This window comes from Anser brachyrhynchus (assembly GCF_964034855.1).
Source record: "Anser brachyrhynchus genome assembly, chromosome: 3".
NCBI classification, from domain to species: Eukaryota; Metazoa; Chordata; class Aves; order Anseriformes; family Anatidae; genus Anser; species Anser brachyrhynchus.
In genome coordinates this window covers 58,493,275-58,511,624 of record NC_137696.1, presented here as the reverse complement: position 1 = coordinate 58,511,624, position 18,350 = coordinate 58,493,275, and the positions used below count along the sequence as shown (strand labels likewise).

Sequence of the window (18,350 nt, the reverse complement as noted above, 5' to 3'; positions counted from 1 at the left end):
ACATAAACTTTGATAGTCACTCATTATATAGATGATTATAGGTAGGTAATTCTCTAGGGTCATGTAACAGGAAGGCTTAATCAATCATTGTAACAGGTTCTCTGGACCTAATGTAATTACATGCTTTCCCTAGTTCCACAGGTATTTGAGTAACATGAATTTCTCAAGAGATACCAGTCTGGAAACGTAGCTGGGTTTATTAATGGTGATAATAATGCTTTAGCTGTCAATATCAAGATAAGAAGACTTTTCTTCTGTTTTTCCACCAGCTTATGTAACTGAGGGACAGCTCTTATATCACTATCATTTAGTGCCACAACTTCCTCACTATTCATAGAAAAGGGGGGAGGGAGGAGGGCAGCTTTTAGCATAAAGCTTTCACTTGTGTCTATGTGAAGAGCTAGTTCAATAGTTCGTATCTCCACACAAATCATTCCAATTCTAAAAATATCTTTTGTGAATCATGTGATGTTTGTTTCCTTTTGTTCTACCCTGTGTTAAAATCAGAATAGGCATTAAGTCTTCTGTTTGCATAACAGCATAGGCAAATATTCACACCTTTGTTTGGAGAATTAATACTTTGCCTAACAGAGACTTGTTAGCAGCAACAGGTTGAATCCCAAAATTACCCAGTACCTATTTTTACAAACTTTTTTTTTTTTCTCTCTAATAATTCCTCTTTAAAGGTAATAAACTTCCAGAGCACATTTCTATTATTGTGAGTTAATCCCAGAAGGCATCTGAGCCCCACCCAGCCTTCCCTCCCAGCTGGCTGGGGAGAGAACTGGAAAGGTGAAAGGCATAAAATTTGTGGGTTGACATGAAGACAGCTTAATAAGTAAAACAAGGCTGCATGCACAAGCAAACCAAAACAAGGAATTCATTCACTGCTTCCCATGGTCTGACAGATGTTCAGCCATTTCCAGGAAAGCAGGGCTCATCATGTGTAACAGGTACTTAGAAAGACAAACACCATAATGACAAATGTCCTCCCTTCGTCCTTCTTTCCCTCAGTTTTATTGCTTAACATGATGTTATAAGGTATGGGATATTACTTTGGTGATTTTGGGTCAGCAGTTCTGGCTGTGTCCCCTCCCAGCTTCCTGTGCACCCCCAGCTAACTTGCTGGTGGGGCAGTGTAAGAAACAGAACCTTAACTCTGTGTAATCACTGTTCAGCACTTGGTGTGTTATCAACACTGTTTTCTCCACAAATCCAAAACATAGCACTATGCAACCTACTGTGAAGACAATTAACTCCATCCCAACCAAACCCAGTATGTCCATTGGTACAGATCATGGAATCATAGAATCATTAAGGCTGGAAAAGACCTCCAAGATCATCTGGTCCAACCATCCCCCTACCACCAATATCACCCACTAAACCATGACCCTAAGTATCATGTCCAACCTTTCCTTAAACACCCCCAGGGAAGGTGATTCCACCACCTCCCTGGGCAACCTATTCCAATGCCTAACTACACTTTCTGATAAGGAATTTCTCCTGATTTCCAACCTGAAATTTTAGATAATTGTCATGACAGTAAATTGCTTAGTTTAAATGGACAGAGCAGGGTTTGCCCAGATTGCCAAGATGGAAATAAATGGCTTTTTATTTTTAAGATGGCTTTTTATTTTGATAGGTATGGTCAGTAGGATGCTCAACTATTTTAAGCCTTTAAGTGGTGGTCCCTGAGCATGACTAGCTAATCATGAGTGGTTCCTCCTTAGTGGGGAAAATCCAGTACTACTGAAATCCTCAACAGCAAAAGTTTGTCCATTTACTTCAGAGGCAAATAATATATGCCTCTGAAGGTCTTCTATAAAACCTTCTTCTCTCTGTTGACCAGATATAAGCCTTAGGTGCTTACTTTGGAAGGACTGCCTCACTGAAGTGTCTAGTATATAAGTACAAGTTAGGTACCTAAGGTGCCAAACTGAATCTCACCGTGTCTTAAGCCACCACAAAATACCATTCCCATAGAGGAGAGAAGAAAAGGCTTCCTCACCAAGTATAACTTCAATGATTCAAGTAGCCATAACTGTCCTAGAATGACTATCTATGATTTCCTCAATTTCACTGCTCTTCAGAGAGATGCACTAGTGTTTAGTGCTATGGCTTTAGTGCTTTGAGCTCAGCCTGGCAAGGTAAAGGCGGAGAAAGACCTTTATTTCACTTTCTTTAACAGTCCACTAATTCAACTTCCTGAGTAGACATCAATCTAGTGGCTCTCATGCAAACATTTGTAAATCATATTCTTCAAAATAATCTCAAGATGCAAACACGGAGATATTGGCTATTTGCCAGTTTTACTTTGCTTCCTCTTTTTTCTTCCACCCAGAGAAGTCACAGTTTTTTATCCTCTCTTCCTTTTATAAGGTGCTCAGTGAATTTCAAAGCTCTTGGACACCCTGATGCCTAATAAGACCTCTCTTATTTCACCATACACAGAAGGTTCAGAGGACATCCAACATCTGCCCTGCAAGACCTTTTCTGTATGGGAGCCTGGGGGACATGAAGAGGCTTCCTCGGGATGAGTGAAGCTGATCACACAACTGTACCTACTTCTGTAGCTTGATTCAAGTAACTTACCTGGATGGCCTTTTCCTTAAAGGGAACCTTAATGAGACCTGCAGCAGTTGCTGAAGAACTTGTGGAAGAGGGAGAGGTGCTCACAAGTCCAGCAGCGTGACCCATACAAAATCTGTGCCCGCCATTTGATTTCTTGTGACCTTTCTGTGACTAGTTTCCCACACCCAAGAGATCTCGAGGAAGATAGGGTATTTGCCAGCTTGGCAGTAAACAGGAGTTGTGTTGGAAAGAAACCGCTCCCTTCTAGCTCTAATAACTTGCCCATGCCTGCTGTGAGTTAAGTCTGAAACTTCTTCCTGATGACCTTGTTACACAAATATTTTTCTTTATTAAATGGCTCATTTTCCTTGCCTGGGTTTAGGAGCTGACCTGGGACTACAAGCTACTTCTGTCACTTGTGCCTTGAATATGAGATGACAGATATAGTTCTAAGATGTGATTTCAAATTATATTAATATTTTTTTCCTCTATGGGGTTCAATGTTCTCCTCCTCCTAACTAATAGATAGCATGAATAGTACTCTAAATTAAAAAATAAAAATAAAAATCTGTACTTCCAACCTCTAGTACTTTGAGATGAATACTTGTTTTCTAGCATATTCAGTGTTTGCCACTGAAAAATTGTGTCTAAGCTTTGCATGACTCTACACAAGGCAATTGCTGGGGATTATAGTCAGGGGTGCTTTATCTTTTTTAACTATGGAGGAAAGTTTGGAGGGGAAAAAAAATGGAAACAAAACCAAACAAACAAAAGAACCCCAACAATTTAATGCAATAAATTATAGCCACATTTTCTGAAATGTGTGCAAAAACTAAAATCTATATTCTACTTCCCAAGCATGTCTGCAGCAGAACTCTTATGCTGGGAGTAGACTAGAGGGGAACTGGTACAAATGGAGACACCCAGGCTCTGGCATTTTGTTAAAGTTTTTAGCAAGAAAATATCTTTATCTTCAAAGCAAAGGCACTCACACATTTTGAAAAACATTTTTGGCTTTTTTTTTTTTATGAACCTAATATTTTAATTCTTCTTTTTCTCCCTCAGTGAGAACATATCTCAAACAGATGTACCCAACTCTCTATGTTGTATTTTTTCAAAATGTCAGACCTGAGAAAAGCAAATGTGTAAAAGTGCACTGGGAATTATTGTGCTGTAGTGTAGAATATGGAAGCACAGACTATTGCACTCTAATTTACTGAAATAGAAGGTGATATTCTAAAAAAATTATATATATATATAACAGGAAAAGATGTTCAATTCTGAATCTTTTTATACTTGCAAACATCACAGAACTTCCTTCAGTTTTTATCATTTGTGGTTACAGAGGTCAAAGATGAAAACATTCCCTCTCATTCCTGCAGAATAATTTATCCTGAGCGGTAGCGGGCTTAGCTAGCACAGGAGCTTGTGCTATATGCTTCTGTGAGACAGCCTCACTTGCTTTGCCTCGGGTTATCACATTGCAATGGGCAGCACTGGTGCTTCCTGAGGAAAAAAGCACTAGTTTTCCTGACAGGTAGAATTTAACGCTGTACAAAATCCATTACATAACCTGTCACACATGCTACTGAAAGTGATATTTTAGAAAACTAGTTTTAAATCACCTTGTCTTTAAGTCCACCAATCCTGAGTGCTGAGGCCATGACAGAAAGCAGCCTGGCAGGCATTCCTTTTGTCCCAGGAACGCACCATGGCGTGAGCTTGGGGTGACGACTTAAATGCTTAGTCCTCAGAAGTGGGCCTCTCAAGGAACCCTGAGGTACTTAAAATAAGAAATTTAAATTCTCAGCATTTGGAAAAACAAGCAGAAGACACTCTAAAAATGAATAGCTTGTCAAGTATTCTTTTCATACTTTCATAAACTGTGTTAATACTTGAGAGGTAAAGCATTTCTTTTCCCTTTAAAGCAAATGAAGGGGATGATCTCTGAAGTAAAAAAATCAGAGAAGTGAATCCTGTCTTTCTAATGGGTATGATATTTAATGGGCTCTCTCTGCTTTGTAATTCAAACGGGCAAGTATTTTTTTCAGGAGTTTTATGGATGCTTCATTCCTAAGGGCAGGTGGGGGACAGGTGGCTCTGTACATGCTTGTTTACACAGCTCTCCCAGGGCATCACAGTCTGACCTGCCAACCTCTGGGCTTGCACCCTTCAGTGACACTGTGCCAGATTGTCAGTTTTAGCCTAATAATTCCCAGAAGTCTGCTCTCCCCTTGAGCCAGAACACAAATTTATCTCAGATGTGATTTGGGGCAGGTCCAATCCCAGAGATCCAGAGGCAGTGAGCAGAGAAAGATTTTGACCATTTCCTGCACCTCTCTGTGAAGCAGATGTGAAATGCTACTGTTTGAAAGAAGGGAGCACATTTCATCTACATAAATAATGCCACTAAGTGTGAACATATGACAGATTTGGTTTCAGGTATGCTAACTGCAGCAAACTTCACAATTTTTCCTTATCTACTTCTAGAGAGCAAGAGGCCATGGCAGGAAATCAAAATGCTAACAGCAAACTGAAAGGACTACAGAAATAAAAATTACAAAAAGCAGAATTTAATGTAAAATCAACTAAAGAAAGCTTAAAATTAACCTGTTAAATCTCATGTGAAAGCCTGCCTCAGTCACTGTGGAGCCCTGCTCTAAAATGCTAATCTGATCTTTTCTAGTCAGAAAGCAGCCCCGAAATCTCTATTTCCAACTCCATCCATCACCTTTTGTCTTCCTATCTTCCCCCTGTCTTCTTCTCAGCCTCCTGCCACCTACCTCCAAAGCGCATTGCTGAAGGTATTGTGCAGCCTTGGACCACACACTGACTCCCGCAGCAGGAATGAGTCTCCACAGGCCATTTGCCACACAGAAGTGGCCTTGGTGCAGGTCATTGCCCCACTGGGACATGTAAAGTAGATCAGAATCCTGCATTTCTCTAGAATAAAGCAGCAAGCCACACACTGCATATTATTTCTGCCAGTGTCTGCAAAGGGGTTGTCACTAATGTGCTGCTGGGCTACCATGAAATCGTAGCGGAAGCACAAAGATACAAAAGATACCATGTGTTCAGCTTATACACATCATTTTAAATGAATTTTTAGCCAAAAGCTCTGGTTTGGAAAAAAAACGTACCACCATAAATTCAGTCTAACTCCATGTAAACTGACAGATGTTTCTATTTTCAAAGGTATGAGATAACTTTGTTCCTCCCCACCGTAAAATAGAGGACTAATGTGAGGAATGGAGCAATAGCTTATCATGCAGCCAGGCTGTTAGCTTTGCTCCCAAGCTAGTGGTAGAATCTTCATTAACATCAAAAGCAGCACTGTGTTCTCTTGGCCAAGCTTTCAAGATTAGGTCCTTGATATCTTAAACTATGAAGTTCATTTCATATTGAGAAATAAATGAAGGCTCATGTATTTACATATACATACAATTGCAGTAAAAGAAATACAAATAAATAAATAATAAAATACAGTAAAAAATAAATTAATAATACAGTGACACTTCTACCCATCTGTGATAACACAAGCAGGTTAGAGGATGGTAGAAAATAAACATAATATATTAGCAAATTTTTAACAAATGTTTCTGAAGCTTCATAAACCAAATGCATAGATTCTTATGTGTATAATACTGCTGAGATAAGAAACACCTGTCAGTCAAAAAGCAGAGTTTAACTGCAGAAAATAGTCCTGTTTCAAGCAAACGATTCTGCAAAGGAATTGGAATTAAAGAAAAAAAATCAGAACAACAATCCTCCTAAACTGAAGAATAAATACATGTTCAGAGGGGATTTGGGATTACAGAAGGCTCATTCTAATTCAGCCATACATAAGATGCTGACAGTAGCTCCTTAGAAGGAAAAAGCAGACTAAATCTAGTTAACTTTAGAAAATGATGTTGATTCTGTCCTGGCACAGCATGCAGGGTGTATTCAGGGACAGCTGCTCTTGAGGAGACTAGAGGAGGAGAAAGTGAAGGCAGAATCACCTCCACCGGGGTACAGCAGCTTGATGTCTCCTTGGAGGCTGTTTAAGAGATGGATAGCTTCAGAGCATCAGCATCTTGGTTCTCCCTCACCACTCATGCCCGTTTCCCACCTGCCTATGCCAAAATACTGTTCAGCCTGATGTCTGCAGAATGGTGTCTGAAGGAAGATTCATAATGTCAGGACAGATTTTCTGTCACTAGCACACAGCTTGACTGTTGCTGTGGAAAAAAAGAAAGAAAAAAAACCCACAAAAACAATAAAAACGAGTGCTGAGGTTGCCTGAGTCCAGTTTGTGCTACAGTTTCAGTGATCTTCAGTTGTTAGGAGTATGAAGCTTTTGAAATCTCCCCAGATTTTTTTATTATTATTATCTTTTTTTTCCTTATTGAAAATTTGTCAATTATATATTTACACAAGGATGCATTAACTTAGGAGTCTGTGGAAAAACACAGAAATGCAGATGTGAAAGATCAAAATGGGTTGGAGATCAAAATAGAAGCTCAACTAAGGTTTGTTACAGATGGTGTCATTTTAAAGGAGAAAAAGTGACATTGCAAATACTCAGAGCTTTATTCATCATGCAGTGTAAGAAGGGCTTAAATATTTAAATGCAAAAACAAAGCCAACAAAATCTTACTCAAATTAAACACATTGGCTGCATCTATATTAGCAAACTAAACAGGTCCAGGGGCCAATATGGGCTCAAGCAATCAGCCATACTGTTAAATTGTTAGCAGTTGGTACCTCCCTGTCAGTTTTGGCACAGTTTCAGACAGTGACCTATTGCATGTGCAGAACCCACCCCTGTTTTGGATATGGTGTTTATGGATTTGAGCTATGGGCTGTCTGTAAGCCTCAGCACCACAGAACTCTCCCAACCCCTGCAAGAATAAATGCAGCCTGCAGTTCTGAGCTGAAAGGGGAAAAATATTAGGCTACTTAAATCTGTTAGCAGCAAAATTTCCATCTTATGATGGCTTATTTTTTAACCATGTATCATTCCAAATCGGTTTAAAATGTCAGTTAAAACAGGAATAAATGCCTAGTGCTTTTAAGAGAAAAAATGAGAAAAAGTATCATGGAAATGAGTCTGCACCTCTAGTAGATAACACTTATATGATGGAGATCCTCGCACTTGAAAGTGGGTCAGATATTCATTATAGGAGGCAGAAAGGCAAAGAAGATGAGAATCTTGTCTAGTCACTCTTAATAATTTCATAGCACACTTATTGGTCTAGATGGTAATTCTGGCTCTTCCAAAGTAGCTGATTTAGGCCTGATACTGGCAGATACTGAGCACCCATTATGGAGCAATGGATATTCCTTTTGCTTTTTACAGTCCCTTTTGGTATTCATTGAAAGTGCTTGTTGCTTTGCTCAGCAACTTGTTTAACAATATCTGGAACCCAGAAGCTGGCATCCATCATAACAGAAGCTTGTCTGTATTAAATACAAACTGGCATGACAGTTGTAATTCCAGCTTGTTAGGTGGACAAATGTTAAGCGGAAGATCCCCATCATATACGACTGTAGTGTGGATAAGTGTAAACTAGTTTAGCCCATGTTAATTTCATAAATAAAATAATCTATTCATAAGCATCATGGTAGGAATTACACTTTACAAATGCATAAAGCCCTTTATAATTGAAGAATTTAAAACACTTTATGAAAAATTATGAATTTAGTATGAATGCTGCAATTTACCTTCTTCCATTTAGAAACAGCTACTAAATCTACAGAAGCAAAGGAGCGACCCTAGTCAGAGTGAATTCTTTACTGCTGCTGCTATCTTCATCCCTTTAAACCAAGAATAATCAAAAACACTATGGAAATCGAGACTAGACTCATTTATCTGAATAAACTGAGACCATTAGGCTTGCTTACTAACGGATTGGAGGGCTTTTATTCATCCAGTTACCCTCGCATAATTTCTATTTCTTTGAACACTAGACAACTGCCACTTTTAATTGTGTCAAGTATATGAAGGAATTGCTTGCAAAATAGCTGTAGCCAGGAGTAAGGACACTACAGATTGTCTAGTAATTAGATGTATCCATTGAACAAAATAGGATATGAATGGTAATCTTATTCGGAAGGAAGGAAGGAAGTTGACAGCCAGACTAGTGAGCTGTTGGGTGACCTGACAAGAGAAATACACCTTTAAGTTGAATCTTGCCTAAAGCAGAAACCAACCCTACTGTAACAAAACAAAGCCAGAGTAATTATATTAAGAATCAGTGGCAAGGGAACTTAGTCAAATTGCATCAATGGATTTCTTATGTATACAAACGTTACATTCCATATGTGAGACCAAAAATGTCAATAATTTATCCTAGAGGAGACTCAAAGTTCCCAAAAGATGTAATAGCTTCTGGTGTGGCTATCATTATGTAAAAGTAGTATAATCTCCTTGCAGTAGAATCCATCAGAAAACATATTTTTCTTAAAGATTTTAAGAAGAACAAAATACTTCTGAGAAAAAAAAGGAGAGTTTAGGAAGTCACCATTTTTTTCTTCTTTTGCACAGTTGCAACTTTTGTTCAGTACTAGTCTAACTTTGAGGAAGATACTGTCCTTTATTTCAGAAGTTCAAGTACAGTGCACACTGGTAGTTTCCATCTGCCTCTGGATGCCTGCTGACCTGCAATATCTGTAGCTAGGTAGATTAAATCAGTCACACAAGAAGAGAGGAGAAAAGCAAGTTCAGCAAGCCTTGGCTTTCTGAAAGACTGTCCATAAAAAGAACAAGACTGCTTTCACATACTCTTTAGCCTGAATTTACTGTCATTGACCTTGGGAATATCTCCCTCTTTCACTGAGAAAAAAAAAAAAAAAAAAAGGATATTCTGAAATGTAAATATTGTTACTCTTTTTTTATCAATGTGTGCAAAGACCTGAAGGGAAGGTGCAATGAAGACAGAGCCAGGCTCTTTTCAGTGTTGCCCAGACCCAGAACAAGAGGGTTCATAACAAGAAATGGACACAAGAGGTTCCCTCTGAACATCAGGCAGCACTTCTGTACTGTGCAGGTGACCAAGCACTGGCACAGGTTGCCCAGAGAGGTTGTGGGGTTGTGGGGCTCTTTGGAGCTCTTCAGAAGCCACCTGGACATGGTGCTGGGCAGCCTTCTCTGGGTGTCCCTGCTTGAGTTGGGGTTGGACTAGATGGCCTCCAGAGATCCCTGCCAACCTCAGCTATGATGTGGTTCTGTGATTCTGTGTTTGACTGGGGAAAGACTAAACTCAGATCTTGAATGTTTGCAAAACTTTTGTTGTTGTGGATATATTTGTGGGTATCTTAGGAGTATGCCTCTTCTGTCAGGAGTTTTTGCAGCAGGTTAGCTTCTCCTCTATCAAACTGCTTCTGAACATTTTCCACAAGAAGAAAGAATCGGTTGAAAAATTGCATCAAAGATCAAACTGCAAATATCAATCTTTGTCAGAAGACATATCAACACTTGAATTTTTAATTCTACAAGGCCTTGCTTTCAAATTCTTCATGGGCTCCAATAGGAAAATGCAGAGTTTGGACAAATTCGAAAGCTTTGTCTGCCAAATTTATACTGATTTCTACTTTCATGGAAAATACAGCAGGATGATATAGCTCATGGCTTTAAAAAGAGACTGTTAGTTCAACTGTCCCTTATGAACAGAAAAAGTTATCAGATTTTAGATCTGTTACATTTTAAATAATTAAATATATTAATATTAAAATATATTAAATATACTGGAAAGGGAATAAAGTGGAGCGCTGTAGATTTGCTCAAACCTTTTTAGGTACTGATTTTACTGAGCCTCTATGAATTACTTTAGCTTAGCATTCATTTTTCATAAGGATGATTTACCTTCACAGTGGCATGTGGGATGCAATTTAATAACCTTATATAATGATCTTACATAAACTCTAAAATCTTGTCCAAGACTTCCCATTAACAAAGAGATGATTATACTCTTAAGCAGTAGATCACTTGGTTTCAATTCCGCTTTTACTCAAGCTAAGGAGTAGCACAGCAAAGGTAAGAGCATCAGAACAGAGCTAGATGCCTTAACTGACCAGACCTTAATAGACTGAGATGATGCAGATAAACGTTAATTTTTACTGATCTCTTTTTTCTTTTATGGTTTGTAGTTGCATCTGTAATGACTTTGACCAATTACCCTGAATCCAGCACAGTATTAAGGAAGCACTGCTATTGAAAAGCCTGTTCTCCCCCACCTTCAAAACACGCCAGAAACATACATCTCAGATAAACTGAGAAATTTCTTATTTTTCAGGGGGAAGTTCATGCTTCTGAATTAAAATAGGGTTGGCCTTATGATAATCCTTTTAAGAAAAGCATTCACACACCTAGTTCAAAATTTCATGAGGAAGAAAGGTAGGACTTCCCTCCTCTTCATCTACAGTGTTTTAAGTGTATTTTATTCTAAACTCTCAAATTTCTTGCAGAACTAGCAGCTAGCTTTTCACACAGAAAAGTCCAAAGAGCACTTCAAAAGCAGCACTGGAACAAAGACAGGTTAATTGTCAGCAATTCCTTAGTCACGTCTGGATTGCTGCTGCATTGTAGGTATTAGAAATACCGCAGCAAACAGGCCAAGATACTTGTGTGTAGGCACAAAATTTTTTGGCCACAGATCATCATAGAATCATAGAATGCTTTGGGTTGGAAGGGACCTTAAAGACCATCTCCTTCCAATCCCCCGGCCATGGGCAGGGACACCTCCCAATAGACCAGGTTGCTCAAAGCCCCCTCCAGCCTGGCCTTGAACACCTCCAGGGACAGGGCATACAGAGCTTCTCTGGGCAATCTGTTCCACCCTCATAGTAAATAATTTCTTCCTAACATCTAATCTAAACCTACCCTTTTATACTTTAAAACCATTACTCCTTGTCCTGTCACTACACTCCCTGACTGAGTTCTTCTTCTGCTTTCTTGTAGGCCCCCTTTAGGTATTGGAAGGATGCAAATAACTCTTCACTCCTGTCTTCAAACACTTCATAACCACTTGTCTAGGAATCTCATGACTGATTTAGGGAAGCAAGGATACTTCAAAATAACACACAAAACAAATGCAGGTTTTTTTTGTGTTTTGGGGTTTTGATTCTTTCAGGCATTGCTCTTCAAACTTCTCTCAATAATGCTCAGCACAAACATGACTCTAATGGAAGGTGAAAAAGTATTAGCAGGACTCTGAGAGATAAACTAGTAGGCTCCAGGTATCGTGAAATTAAGAGTTACAGCTTTTGGATTTTCTTGTTAACTGCTTTCTTATTAGAAAATCTGTTTTCTAATTATCAGAGAGATTACTGGGGAAAAAAAATCTGCTATGACAGAATGTAACTTTTTAAAGAGCTTTTTAAAGTCAAGCACTTTAATAAATCTAAGCACAGTAATTCATTTAAATGTATTTTTGATTATATTAGCTGGAAATAAATATAAATGACTAGTTTGTTGTTAGTAACTAGCAGTTTTTCATAGTAACTAGCACCTACTAGCAGTGAATGAAACCAAAACTACAGATTATTTTACCGTATAATTGAAGAAAAATGATTTTAAGAGTATCAAAACAAATTATGAAATTTCATGAATCTGAAACTTACTTTTTCAGAAATTCTGTTTTGTGGAAAATGAAGTGTTTAAAATCCAATTCAGAAGTAAATTATCTTCAACTGTCAATTTGTACCCAATACAAACTCAGTTTCAGTCAGCTGTGTTCCCTACCACACCACAGTACAAAGGGCTGTGAAACAACTTCTGTACCCATTAGTGAAAATCCGACCAGAAAATTTCCTTGAGTTTCCCATTGGCCCCCAGGATTTACGGTATGCCGAAAGATGCATATGGGAGCCAGAAGTCTGCCTGCATTTACTATTACTGGATCTTGAGCAGGCACTAAGCTTTTTAGTTGAAAGCTCATTCACAGCACACACAAGTGCCCAACCGTCTGTTACATACCGTATCTCAGCTGTATGCTCTTCAAACAAAGAGATGGAAAAAGAGGAAAAATCTGAAGTACACCACACTACAACATACCAATCTGAATCAAACAGAAAAAATACCACCAAGAAAAATTGGAAAGGGAGAAATTTAATGTATTCTAGCCATTGGAAGAAAGAAAGTGTCTGTTTTATCATCTGGTTCATTTTTATTTTACCTTTTGTGACCTATGAGAAGGGAAAAAAAAAAAGAAAAAAAAAGCCAGTTATCAGTTATCATCTAGTTATCATTGTGGCTTTTATGGTTACAGGTCAGAATGTTGCGATCATGGTGCAAGCTGAACTAAACTGAACACATGAACTTGGAAGTTTGTGACTGCACATTCCTTTCCCTCACTGAAGCTTTGAAATATTAGAGTTTTTTTAGCTGCAATATAAAATCTCCAGGATGAGAGAACCTTTGAACCTTGCAAATACTTGTTTTATTTAAAAACAAAACTAAACAAAATTATTGCTTTTTTTTTTTTTTTTCTTATATGAGGTAAGCTTGCAGAATCGGGCCTCAAGTTCTCTTTGCAAACACTTTTTTTTCACTCTAAAGTAGCTGAGTCCAAGGCAGTGTGTTGGTTTGTTTTGATTATTATTATTCTGTTTTTTTAAGAAACAATTTGTATCATACACATCTCTTGCGCCATCTTTTCACTTAAGGCAAATGTAACTCTGGCACTCAGGAAACTTAGCACCACAGGTACCTGGACTTTTTGAAAGGAGTTTATAGTTTCAGTGGACACTGCCAAGTAGGCTGATTATAGCCTTATGGTAATTGTTGGCTTTTCCCCAACAGGCTGCTTTCCTGTGGCAGTCTACTAAACACAATCTCCCTCATTTAGTTTAAAGCATGAGACAATTCATTGCCTCAAAGAAGGATGTAGCTATTTTTCTCTAAGATCCTAACATGTATTCAACATAAAATTTTACATCCTACATTTCTTCACTGAATTCAATGAAGATCTGTAAATCTTATTTCACTAAAGAACTAGGAAGGACACTAATTCTAAAATAAATTCCTTCACTTTTTTTTTTTTTTCTGCTTTACCTTTGGACAAAGATGATCATGTTCTGTTGCCTCAGTTAAGACCTGTAATCATTCTGTAAATGATTCCCAAGGCTCTTGACCACCGCTTCCACTTCAGTTTCTTGCAGACAATCAATGTATATATATATAGTGAAATAACAAATAAGCACTTTTAACTGATTTACGTCTTTCTGTGGGCTAGATGTACATCACTTATGCTGGCTTTGTCACCAGGGTTTTTTTCTCTGGAGCGTCTGCTCCAGAATTCATTTAGTGCTACTAATTTGGCTGAAGGTTGCTCTGCATTTCTATGCTTTGCATATATTGGTATTACAACAATCTAAATGCTTTAGCCTGTCTTGCAATTCTTACTGACAAGAATATAAATTCTCAGAGGTCAGAGATAAGAGACCATAACACATGGCTTTTATGTCTCATGCATCCCCTATGAAAATATCTAGTGGAGGGCATCACTTCTTGACAAAAATCATTACTCTAGTTCAAGTGTTTCTCAAACTAATTATTCTAAATTTTTTCACTTACTGTATCAAAAGTCAACCCTTCCTAACTTTTTCTCAGCTACCAAAAAAAAAAAAAAAAGCTCTTTTAAAAATCCTTTTGACAAATACCTATTTTTGCAACTTTAAATGGGAGATAGAAGATAGCATTACTGACTAGGCTCTGCCTAAGTTATGAGATTAACATAGCTTTATTGTTCTTTACAAACATATCACAAATATATTGCAGCTATTTTTCATTATTTTTGATTTATTCAATATAGTAAAATCAGCATACTCCTCTGGTCATAAACACAGCCCTGCATAGTTTTCACTGCCTTCAAGCTTCACTATTCCATCTGTCAGAAGAAAGAAGTTGTCAGAAGATAATTTTATCCTTTGTTTCATGAAGAAATTAAAGGGTGCCAGTATAGTTGTCTGTTTTAGTGCCATACAGCATCACGAGACCATATCCATCTTTGACTTCTACCAGAGCCTGCCTCAGCAGCTGAACAGAGCTGTGCAAATATGCTGATTTTTCAATGACTGACTGTTGAATTAAACTTTTGAAAAAAGTCTGATCAGATTGATGCACAATCAAAAATGGCAGGAGATACCAGCATGCACTTTTTCTGCATCCAAATTAAACCCAGGAAAAATATATTTCTGTTCATATGGCATGTTTTACATCAGACATTTATTAAAAAATAAATAAAAATAAAAATAAAATGAAGGAATCAAAGAGCTTGGAGGCAGGAAGGGGCACTAACATTTTATACTGAAGAGTGAAGGTATTTAGCCAGCTGGGCAGAGATCTAGGATTACTGCCCATCTTTGTCTCAGAGTACTCAAAAACACATTTTCCTCTTTTCAGGAAAATTCAGTGATCATATGTTCTTGTTTTCAGGCTCTCCCCTCAATGGTATAAAAATATTGTACTTTATATAAAATTATTCATTATGCAATGTTTTGCCATTAAGAGTCTCTTATTTCCACCTCATGTAACCTGTTATTTTTATCAAGTGGAATAATTTCAGCAGAACATCTTGAAAGACCCCACAACAGTCCAACAGTGAGGGTGTTTCAAACCATTCAATGAATCTACTAACCTTCTGGTTTAGCAAAGGGCTTCTCCTCCTCCAGATCACCCTGAAAAACATATTTAATGGCTGAATCTGTTTGGCAAATTTGACCTGAGTTTCTCAACATTTTCAGGTAAAGGGCCACATTATATTGTCTGCCAGTGGAATTTTGAAATCTCAAATATATCTTGATCTCATTCTTTTTTCTTTTTTTCTTTTCTCTTTTTTCTCTTTTCTCTTTTCTTCTCTTTATTCTTTCCTTTCCTTTCCTTTCCTTTCCTTTCCTTTCCTTTCCTTTCCCTTTCCTTTCCTTTCCTTTCCTTTCCTTTCCTTTCCTTTCCTTTCCTTTCCTTTCCTTTCCTTTCCTTTCCTTTCCTTTCCTTTCCTTTCCTTTCCTTTCCTTTCCTTTCCTTTCCTTTCCTTTCCTTTCCTTTCCTTTCCTTTCCTTTCCTTTCCTTTCCTTTCCTTTCCTTTCCAAGAAATAAAAGAAAAAAACCAACTTTTCATTTCATCTACACCTACTAAATCACTATTATTTAAGTTATGTTAGCCCTGCATATAGTTTGCTTAAACTGGAAGCTGGATTCAAGCGTCAAAACAATCCTTCCTGGGTCTTGCACCTAAGACCTAAAAATATTTTGTCTTTTGATCCAATGATAACAAAATTTCCTAGGAGTAGGATAGGTGAAAAGTAGTGTCAGCAAGATATACTCTTTCAGAGGGTAAACCTGTGAAAGAAACATGTCAGAACATTCATCTGTTATCCAGAGGCCCTGAAATGAATATTGATTTTTACCTGGAAACCAAATTCTGCCTTTAGATTATATGTGTGCAACTGACTTATGTGGCCTTTCGGCTGAAATAAAAAATGCAGTTGTGTTACAGCAGTGGCTAAAAGGATCGTGGCCCTACTGCATTACACACACAGATTCAGGCCAAAATATAATCATCAGCAATGAAGTAAAAATTGAGCACTGATCTCCTGAATGGCAACCCAATAGCTTACCAAATAAGTGTACAATGTCCCCGTTTGATTTCTACTCCTTATCTTCATGGCAACACAATAAATGCCACTAAGAGGACAGGCTTTAATTGTCAGTCTTCAATGCCAGATATAATTGCAAAATACTGGGATGATATACTGCATATGATGCGTATAACCCAGAAAATACCTGAGTAAATAGTAATTAGTGGTAGCCATGCACTGGCAGAGTATTGGTCTTAGCACCTGTCACCATGGCAATTTTCTTGCCATAACAGTAATTTCGTTGATTCACCAGATTTAGGCTACTGGTATATAAGGATCTGATGTTTGGTAAACAGTGAAAGACTACTCATGTACTGGATATACATAGAATGAAAGATTAGGTCCAAGCTCTAACTAATTTTCAGTTTCTTAGTGGCAGTATAGGTGAGTGCAGCAGTAGAGAAATTAACCAGCTTTTAAAAAAGGCTAAAACCATCGGCAGGAAACACCTTGAAGGACAGGTAGTGAGGTCCTTGCTCTTAAATTACTCCAGCTCTCTTGATGATTCTATCCAATTAGCTCGCCTTTTTTACCTCACCGTGCACCAGTGGGCTGCAATATATTTTTATTAAAGTAATTACTCAACAGAACAACTATTTAATTTCTGAACATGGATATTAACAGGTGATTAATAGTAGCTAAATAAATAAATGTTGGTCTTCTGAATCCCAGTATTTTCTCCAAAAACACATCAGCTAGGAACCCAGACCATTTTAACCTTGTATATGGTAATATTTTCAATTTGTATACATCTTCATGCAATCCCTGGACATTAATATTTTTACTTATAAAGATCCTGAAGTAGCAAAATAGAATTGTACTGACTTCAAATATAAATTACTCATAATAATACTGTTGCAGTAGTTAAAGTAACTATTATTTTTATAAGTGTCAAGAACCCAAGATATATTTGAAAGCAACATCAAGGTCAAGTACTTGGGCTTACTGAAGTACTTATACTTATTTATACTTATAAATAAAGTCAGCACAAATATGGGTAGAACAAACCTTCCAAAAGAACAGAAAACAAACCACTGCTTGTGCTTTGCACTTAACTCTTCCGTTAGGCAGCCCAAACTCTCTCTTTTTAATCCCTTAGTAGTTTTGTTGCAGTTTTATCATAGATAATTTGTGTCTCTAAATTTTAAAGATCTCTGTTGGATATATTCTAACTAATACATAATAATAGGTGCCATATATGTTAATTTCCATCAGATGTCTCCCTAGAACACCTCTCTTTTATTTAACTACTTTTTTTTTTTTTTTTTTATAAGGCTTCTCAGCAATTTCCTTTTTCTCAAAGCCTTAAATATGTAAGGCCATTTGTTGATCATCCTGTTGCTTTTAGTTAATTTAGTTTTACACTAAATAATTCTTCTGCCATAATCAGCTAGCTTCCATGGTGGAGTAGTGTATGAAGGATAAGCTTGAATTCCACAGAGAAATGTGAGCAGATAGGGTATTTTCAAATGAAGATAGCAACTTAGCAAATAACAATGTAGTGTTGTCATTTTGATGTAAAAGGTAGCAGTCTGTTATTGTGATCAGTGTTATTTAAAGACTGCTTTTAAATTAGCTTTACAGTCACAAATGTGTAAATATTTAATATATTTTTTTCTAACTTAATACGAACCAGTTCCTTGACTGAAAACAGAACATGTCTGAATTGAATGTACTTCTGTATAAAAATGATGGTTTCTTTCACAGGAAAAACATAGCAAAAATAATGTATCCGATGGAACTCCAGTCTTGACAGATGTAGATAAATAAAAGTTGAAATGTAGGGCTAGTTGTTGTCACTAGAAACATAATGTAGAATTTAGGCCAAGATATATTATAAATTTAGCATAGTTTTGAGTACAGTACCCAGACTTGAGAAATTGGTCCAACCACGTCTAACACCTCTTTTAGAGTCTTCCCTGTTTTGTAGTGCTGACTAACTTCAGCCATTGAACTTCAGCTATGACTGCTGAGATGAAGGGCCAAGTGTACCCTTTGCACTATCACACTGGTATAAATACCAGAAAACTGTATGTTGCATTCTGGGCCCACAATCCAAACTTTTTACCAACATGTAGTCTTGCAGAAAATCAAAATGCATAGGGCCTATCCATTACTCCTCTGATAAAAACATGCAATGAGGTCAACATGGATTTCTT

General features: G+C 37.4%; 1 protein-coding gene across 10 annotated transcripts in view; it reads left to right on the top strand.

Moving 5' to 3' along the window:
• RGS17 (regulator of G protein signaling 17) overlaps window positions 1-18,350 on the top strand; it is a 76,931-nt gene that overhangs the window by 46,001 nt on the left and 12,580 nt on the right. The window lies entirely within an intron of this gene.